Consider the following 9685-nt stretch of genomic DNA (forward strand, 5'->3'; position numbering starts at 1 on the left):
GCCTCCTCCTTTCCTATAGTTTTCCTTTTTCTGATAAACCCTGTTCTTTCTTATTTTGAAAACCCTATATTTGGCCATTCCTCTAATCTCATCAACGTACACTCAGGAGGTTTTACCTCTCAAGTGTCAGAAGTTCATGAGGATGATCCTGACCAATACCTGAACTCCTCTATTCTGAACTTAGTGACTCTCTCAGAGTCACCAGAAAAGGAAGCAGCATATAGCATCATGGCTATCGTTGCTGAAAGTCTGATGAGTGAAGGAGCATATCTCTCATCAGGGTATCAAAGGGAAGAAAATCCATGCCTAGGAGAATTACAAACCACAGTACTCCTTGAGTCTTTGGCTCATGAGACGTTCTCAGAAAAACCTTCTAAAGAACCTGATTCTCTTCCATGCAAACCCACTCCTACACCTCCTGATCATTCTAAGCTCATAGAATCCTCCTCTAAGTCACCCACTATCAGGTCACAACAGCAAGAAAGTTTTGAGTCCACACTGCAGAAAAGCAAGAGGAGTGTCAAGAAAAGGAAAAAGAGGATAATGAATCAAAGGGAATTTATCACCAACAAAAGTGTTCCAGTAGATGGGATTGACAAAAATGTTCCAAAGGAACTTGGTTCCCTGGCACAACAATCTTTGAAAGCTCGAAAGTCTGTAGATAAAGCTTCTGATGAAACTATTGAGCAACAAAAAGGGTCATCCGTGAAGGGAAGTAGCAAGTCTAAAAGGAGTCAAGCTGAGCAAGCTATATCTGAAGATGATATTGCGGGGAGAATAAGCTGGAAATGAAAGTCTGTTGAAGGGTCTAGAAAACGGAAACGGGAAACTGGTACAGCACTGGTTGTACTGAGGATCATGCCCTGTGATAGTGGTCTCTAGCAACAGAGATTAAGAACTCAGAAAGTCTTATAGGGTTGTACATTTGATCTAGTAATTTCCGAGGTGGCCAGTATGAGACAAATTCTGGAGATTATTGAATTTCAACAATGGTAACACCGGTTTGAAGGGAGCATGCCTCTGGTGCACGAAGATGCGGTACAAACTTTTTATGCATCTCTCTTCACTATTGAGGGGGATCACATTTGTGCGCTAGTAAATGGAATAGACATTGTACTTGACGCCTAAACATTGGGAAAGGTTCTCAGAATTCCATGTGAAGGGATGTTCTCAGTCAAGGGTGTCTGTAGTGTAACTTCAGGAGAGCCATCATGAAGGAACAAGCAATTCAGCAGGGGGAACAGGTGCATAAGAAGGTTTTGCTTCCTAAGTGTCAGCTTCTCTTTAAACTGGTCAATAAGGTGCTCTTAGCTCGTTCTGAGAGGCGATCTATTGCTATAAAATCGGATATGGTCTTAATGGAAGCGCCTGATGAGTTTGCCTCAATCAATTTGCTAGCAATCATGATAGATCATATGATAAAGGTGGCAAACTTTAAAGGTGGGAATCATGGGCTACCGTATATCTTTCTCCTCACTCAGGTGTTCAGATTCTATAAGGTCCCCTTGGGGAATCCCAGAGTAGGCACACGCAAGCAAACCTTCTCTAAAACCACTTTAGAAGAATATGAGTGTATAGAAAGAGTTGGTGGAAGCATCTCGACCATTTCTCAGCTGATCAATGCTCAAAATGTAGCTTCTGAAGAGATCAAAAGGTTGAGGGCTCGAAATGCCATACTGGAGACTCAGCTCAGTCAGGCAGTTAAAGGACCTGATTCTGTTAATAAAGAAGTTGTACGACTAATAAAGGAAAATGATAGACTTCAGGCATAATTACTTGAAGAACAACTATCTGCAAATGCTCGACTGGACCCGGTTCTCAAAACCATTGTTGTCTCCTCTTCCAAGTCTCCTTCTTCTAATGTCCCCTAGGATCCTCTTAGTGACTAGCTATTTTTGCTCTAATCTTCTGTGGCTGCTGTTTTATTTTTGTTTGCTTTTGTTTTTGTGATGGCATGCTGGAATTCACCATTACTACTCCTGTCTTGCTCAGTCCTGTTTTGTAAATATTAATGAAATAGCTCCCCTTTTGCCTGTACAATACTGTGTTCCTTTGACTTCTCTTTTCTGTTATGTTGTGTGCACGTATGTGGCATGAGCTAGCTGTGTTAGACTTCTTTATGCTAAATACCTGCTTGTGCTTTTTTTAATGATGCCAAAAGGGGGAAGAATATAAGATTCAGGGGGAAGAAATTAGGGGGAAGAAATTCAAGGGGAAGAATGTAGTCAAAAATGCTAAGCTTGCAGGGGAATAATTTTTTTTTTTAAAAAAAAGGAGAGATCTGAGATTAAGGGGGAAATTGATGGGTTTTCAATGTCTTTGCCTGATGCTTCTTATGTTTTGATGATCTAACAAACTTGTTGTAAGGAACCAGATAGAGAATCTGGCCCACTGGTGTACATTTCAACTGACCTGGTCCAAGTCTGAAAATCCGCAAATAAATGAACGACCACAGGGAAGAACACAACAGGGACCTAGTGACCTTGTTCCTTAGGGTTCTCCGACATAAGTACAAGTTAGTGACTGTCCACAATCATTATAAAGAGGAACACAATAGGGACCTCGTCCCTTATGGTTCTCTGACAGAAGTACAGGTCAATTGTACAGCTGGAATGTAGCAGCAGAAAGTGACCATCTCGCTACTGTTATAGAAGAGGAACACAACTAGGACCTGGTCCGATAGTGTTCTCTGACAGAAGTACAAGTCGACTATCCAGCTGGAATGCAACTGCACAGAAGTGGCTGTGCAGACAGTACAACAGTCACTTCTTATTGGGAAGAAGCGTGTACCAAGAATTGACACCACTATCTATTGTGATATCTTTTGTGATATAACAACCTGGTGCAAGGCACAACATCCTTTGTGCACTCAATGATATTCTCTCAAGCATAACAGTGTTTATCCGGCATTGAAGTCACTGGTGTGTCAAGAACAAGAAGATAACTCCACTAAGGATCAGTCTGTTATTGAGTTTATGTATATCCGTAGTTGAGTCATAATCTTGTCATTTATTATTTATTGTATTTCCTAGTTTGCTTTCTTAGAAGCTTTGTCTTAGGAAAAAACCAAAAATTCGTAAACTTCCAAGTTTATGTTGTGACTAGGAATAGTCATAAATTTAAAACCTTTGTAACTAGGAGAGTTATAAAGTGGCTTGTGGTGAGAGCATGATAAGTTAGTTGAAGTCTTTGTAATAGGTTTATTGCAAAGTGGCTTGTAATAGGGAGATTGCAAGTTAGTGAAGTTAAAAACCTACAAGAGTAGGTCGTGGTTTTTTGATCCCCTTGTGTGGGATTTTTCCACGTCAAAATCCCTTGTCTTCTTTACTTTCAGTTCCAGAAGCTTTCTTAGCATTATCTCATAGAGGACCACATACTCTACAGTTTGGTGGACTCATATAAACTAACAAAATTCCTTGTGGATCAAAAGATATAATCTTCTGAAGTCGGATCAGTGAATCTGTAGAACACCCTAAAGTGCGGTCGCGAGAAGAATTGTGCGGTCTGCACTTTTCCTCTGTGCTCCGCACTTTTCTTCTATGGTACGCACTTTTCTGTGCGGTCCGCACTTTTCCTTCACCTCAGCACTCCAAAATGTGCGGCCCGCACTTCCAAAAGTACCAAAACAACATCATAGTGCCGAAATGCCCGGACTCGCTCAAAACTCACCTAGAAACACACCCGAGGCCCCCGGAACCTCAACCAAAGATACCATCAAGTCCTAAAACACCATACGGACTTGGTCGAGGCCTCAAATCACATCAAACAACAACAAAAACATGAATCGCACACCAATTCAAGCTTAATGAACTTGAAACTTCAAACTTTTACAATTGATGCTGAAACCTATCAAATCACGTCCGATTTACCCCAAATTTTGCAAACAAGTCATATTTGACATTACGGACCTACTCCAACTTCCAGAATCAGAATCCAACCCAATATCAAAAGTCCACTCCCGGTCAAATTTCCCAAAAATTCAACTTCCGTCATTTCAAGCCTAATTCAACTACAGACCTCCAAATCGCAATCCGGACACGCTCTTAAGTCCAAAATTACTCAACAAAGCTAAGAAACCGACAAAACTCCATTCCGAAGTCGTCTTCACACAGTTCCAACTATGATCAAATTCCTAGCACTCAAGCTTCCATTTTAGGACTAAATGTCCCCAAACACTCCGAAACTCAAAAAAAGAACCTCCTGACAAGTCACATAAGCAGAAAAAAATACGGGCAAAGTAGTAAATAGGGGATCGGGGCTAATACTCTCAAAACAATCGAAAGAGTAGTTACAGAGTACAACCAACCCCATGTACTCTATAAGTGCCAAGCATAACCTCGATGAAGTAGTGACGAGCCTAAGGCGGGCCGCTTACAATAACCTGTGCAGAATAATAATAATAGAAATACAAAAAATTAAAGTAAAGCATTCAACTCATGAAAACAAACTCGAAGTCCAACTATTAGAGAGCCTAGAATATCAAGTCTCATAATCTCACATCGAGCTGCCCCTTTTTTATAATCTCACATCGAAATATCGAGGCAAATCCGACAATCACAAACAAATACCACATATACCAACTATTGCGGCGTACAACTCCATCCCACCATATCAAAATCTGTCAATATCATAATCAGTCCTTATTCCGCCATTTCAATTTATTACCTTTCAATTTTTGATGCGACGTGCAACCCGCTCCCAAACAATTTCAATCAACATATACAATTCAACAACTAAATTTACAAGAATTTCTACACCTAGAGGGTAAATGTACGAGCCAATAAAGAACCACATAATAATCAGAGAATCTCTAACAACTCAAAGTCTCAACTTTACCAATCTATTGGTATCTATCAAATAAACAACTCATGCAAGTTAAACCACATTGTAGAAGGCCACAAATATTACAAAACTATAAGACAAGTAAAGCATATGACAATTTAGATATGCCAGTAAAGCAAGTAGAGACAAATAGCAAATAAGCATGGAGTCATAGAAGGGACGGACAATTAATACAAGAATAACTAAATGACAAGTAACAGTTATGGCATAGAAGTTAAATAAAACATATAACAATTAAGGCATGAAGCAAGATATATAATGAAATAAATGAAAACATGGAAACAAATGTCATGACGGCATATACACTCATCACCTCGCATATACGCCATTTTCCCACATAATTCACATAACACGCAGTTCATGGTTCCCTAATTCCCTCAAGTCAAGGTTAGACTCAACACTTACTTCACTTTGCAAATCAAGCAATCAATCAACCACGGCTTTGCATTTCGAACAACCCTCCAAACCAACCAAATCTAGCTAATTACCGATCAAATAATTCAAAACAAGCTTTAGAAACTAATGAAAAGGGCTCAAATTTGATCATTTTGGAAAAAGTCATCGAAAGTTAACCCCAGACCCGCTTGGTCAGAACCTGAAGATCAGACCAAAACCCATTTACCCATTCACCCCAAAGCCCGGTTATGTGATTTATTTCTAATTTCTACCATAAAATCCTAAATTTGATGTTGAAACCTCGTGAAAAGTAATGGATAACTGAAAGAAAATGGATTAGAGTCACTATGAATTTAGGAAGAAAAATCTCTTAAAAAATGGCCTCTAGGGTGTTTAGGGTTGAAAAATAGTGTAAAATGAGCTAAGTCATGTTTTCTCCCTCTTTTATCCAGCTACAGATGTTGCAATTGAGATGTCTTATTCGCAATTGCGAACATCGCAAATGTGAGACAAGGGTCGCCAATGCGAACCTTGCCTCAGAACAGCAGAAGTTGCAAATACGAACACTCCACCATTGAAAATGCGACCAGAAACTTTGCAATTGCGAAGCAGACTCAAGTAGCTTGTGATCACAAATGCAACCACTTCCTTCGCAAAAACAAATGGCCATAGTTCACAAAAGCAAAACAAATTCTCTCAATTGCAAGATTCCCCTAGCCCAACACATGCTCGCAAAGTGAACTATTCTTTGCAAACGCAATGCTCGCAATTGCGAGATCTGCAACAGAGCACCAGAACTGGTATTGCACTAAGAATCCTTGCACTAACCAAACTTATCTGAAACACGTCTGAAACTCAGCCGAGCCCATCGAGCTCCAAACCAAACATGCACACAAGTGTAATAATATCATACGAACTTACTCACGTAATCAAATCTGCAAAATAACATCTAAAACTACAAATCAACCCTCAAAATGAATAAAATTTTAAAGTAAACTCAAGAACAACTAGAATCGCATCTAAGCATACAAATTTTGTCAAATCAATTCTGAATTGCACCAAATTTTGTAGACAAGTTTCAAATAGCAATACATATCTATTCCAAGTTTCAACATCAAAATCCGAATATGTTATCTATGAAGTCAACTTACGGTCAAACTTAGAAAATTTTCAAAATTTCAAAATACTAGTTTTCGGTAAAATGAGTTAAATCAATCTAGGGACCTCGAAGTTCAATTTCGAGTATATTCCCAAGTCTAAAATCACGATGCGGACCTATAGGAATAATCAAAATACTGATCATAAACCAAATTGGTACCCAACAACCGAGCCTCTCCTAGATCAAACCAACCAACTGTCGAACGACACTGCCACCCATATAAGGCCTCATAAGGAGCCATCCGAGGTAGTTGTTGTTATGAAAGTGGCAAGAACTGATCCCAAAAACCCCCAAAATCCATAACACACCGTGAAACATATCCTCTAATATCTGAATGGTGTGCTCGGACAACTAGCATGCCTAACTCATGCTATACGAACCTCTAGAAATGCGATGTGAGCTGCGTGCCTGGATGAGAAAGAATAGGTAGCTGTCGCAGGAATGAAATGTGTCGACTTGGTCAACCTATCCACAATAACCCATATTGCGTCAAACTTCTTCAAAGTCCATGGGAGCCCAACTATGAAATCCTTATTAATACGCTCCCACTTTCACTTAGGAATCTCAAGTTTCTAAAACAAATTGCCAGGTCTCTAATGCTTGTACTTCACCTGCTGACAATTCAAGCACCGAGCCACATATGCAACTATATCTTTCTTCATTCTTCTCCACCAATAATGTTTCCTCAAATCCTAAAATATCTTGCTGCCACTTGGAAAGATGGAATACCGCAAATTGGGGGCTTCCTCAAGAATCGACTCACGAAGCCCATCCACATTGGGCACACAAATCCGACCATGTATCTGCAACACCCCATCATCTCCAATAGAAACATTTTTAGCATCATCGTTTTGCACTATGTCCTTATGGACAAGCAAGTGGGGGTTTTCATACTGAGACTCTCTGATACGCTCATATAAAGAAGACTAAGAAATCGTGTAAGCAAAGACCCGACTAGGCTCCGAAATATCTAACCTCACGAACTGATTAGCCAAGTCCTAAACATTTGATGTTATCAGTCTCTCATCAATTGGAATATATGCAAGGCTACCCATACTCAAAGTCTTTCTACTTAAGGCACTAGCCACCATATTGGCCTTCCCGGGATGATACAAAATAGTAATATTATAGTCTTTTAACAGTTCTAACCACCTTTGTTACCTCAAGTTGATATCTCATGTAAGATGTGGGTCTTTAGAGGGTGCACCGCTATAATGAACAGGAAAGAGTTTGATGAACTTATCCAACCTCATCAATCCCTCAGAAGACATTACGGGCCTCTCCCCGGGTTGTGTAGCATTTACAGGCTAAACTACTCTAACTATTGGAGTTGTCGAAGTCTAGTATAGGGGAGCCATCTGCTCCAGAGTATGAGTGGCAGGAGTATGTGCTCCTCCCCCAGCCTAAGAGATGGCTAGTGCCATATGAAATACTCCAGTCTGAGCCATACTCTCTATGAGTCCAACTAAGCAGACTAGGGCGTCCTGAAGTGCGGGAGTGGCAATGAATCTGTCAAAGTCCTGAGGGAGTCTGAGTGGTGCGGTCTGAACTGGGACATCCTCCTCATGGTCAGCCTAAGGCTTCACCATTGGTGGTGGTGCTGATCATGCTCTAGGTTGAGTTTTGCCTCAGCCCCCGACCCTACCCCTAGTAGTGGCTACAATAGAGGGCTCTGGATCCTGCCCGGTTGTAGATGATGTGCGAATTCTCACCATCTGCGAGAGAACAAGAGTGGAATGGTTTAAACTTCAATAATGGAAATAAGGTGCACGATAAAGAAAGAAAGAAGTGAAGTTTTTCCTAAAGCCTTATAGCCTTTAGAAGATAAGTACAAACATCGTAGTACCAATCCTCCAAAGTCTACCAAGCTTGCTCATGGCTCGTGAGATCTAGGCAACCTCGTGCTTTGATACCAACTTGTCACGACCCAAAATTTTACTTCAGGGTGCCAAAGTATTTTTGTAGATTGATTTGAGATCTGACTACTATCAGTTGAATATTAGGGCATTAGATGTCCCTAAGACAGCTTTCCGGACTCGGTATAGGCATTATGAGTTTCCAGTGATATCATTTGGCTTGACAAATGCCCTAGAAGTATTTATGGATTTGATGTATCGGGTATTTAAGCCTATTTGAATTCTTTTGTGATTGTCTTCATTGATGATAGTTGGATATATTCCTGCAGTCGAGAGGATCATGGGCTGCATCTTTGGTGGTACTTCAGACCTTGAGAGATAGCCAGTTGTACGCCAAGTTTTCAAAGCGTGAGTTTTTGTTGAACTCGATTGCCTTTTTGGGACATGTTGTATCTGCCGAGGCCATAAAAGATTTAAAGTGGATCCTAAGAAGATTGAGGCAGTTCAGAACTATCCTAGACCTACTTCAGCTATAGAGATTCGGAGCTTCCTGGGTTTGGCGAGTTATTATCGCCTGTTCATGGAGGGGTTTTCATCCATCACATCCCTATTGACTAGATTGACCCAGAAGGGTATCCCATTTAGGTGGTCTAATGAGTGAGATTTCAGCTTTCAGAAGCTCAAGACTGTCTTGACTACAACTCTAGTGTTGGTATTATCCAAGGGTTTGAGATCATATACTATGTATTGTGATGCATCATGTATTGGGCTTGGTACATTATTGACGCAGAATGGCAGGTGATAGCATACGCATCTCGGTAGTTTAAGGTTTATGAGAATAATTATCATGTTCATGACTTAGAGTTGGTATGGATTGTTCATGCATCGAAGATTTGGACGCATTACCTCTATGGCGTGTCATATGAGATAATCAAATGTCATCAGAGTCTACAGTAATTTTTAGGCAAAAGGATATCAACTTGAGGTAACGGATGTGGTTAGAGTTGTTAAAAGACTATAATATCACCATTTTGTATCATCCCGGGAAGGCCAATATAGTGGTTGATGCCTTGAGTAGAAAGACTGTGGGTATGGGTATCCTTGCATATTTTCCAGTTGATGAGAGACCTCTAGCATCAGATGTTCAAGACTTGGTCAATCAGTTCACGAGGTTAGATGTTTTGGAGCATAGTCGGGTCCTTGCTTGCACGGTTTCTTGGTCTTCTTTGTATGAGCGCATCAGAGAGCATTAGTATGACAACCCCCTTTTTCTTGTCCTTAAGGACACGGTGCAGCACGATGATGCCAAGAAGGCTTCTATTGGAGATTATGATTTAGACATATATTCTTTGGTATTGCGGGACTCTGTCTTGACCTTTATGAAAGTTATGTATTCTTAGAGGCTTGTAGACATATGTTATGTACGTAAAAG

Source organism: Nicotiana tabacum, chromosome 22 (assembly GCF_000715075.1).
Source record: "Nicotiana tabacum cultivar K326 chromosome 22, ASM71507v2, whole genome shotgun sequence".
NCBI classification, from domain to species: Eukaryota; Viridiplantae; Streptophyta; class Magnoliopsida; order Solanales; family Solanaceae; genus Nicotiana; species Nicotiana tabacum.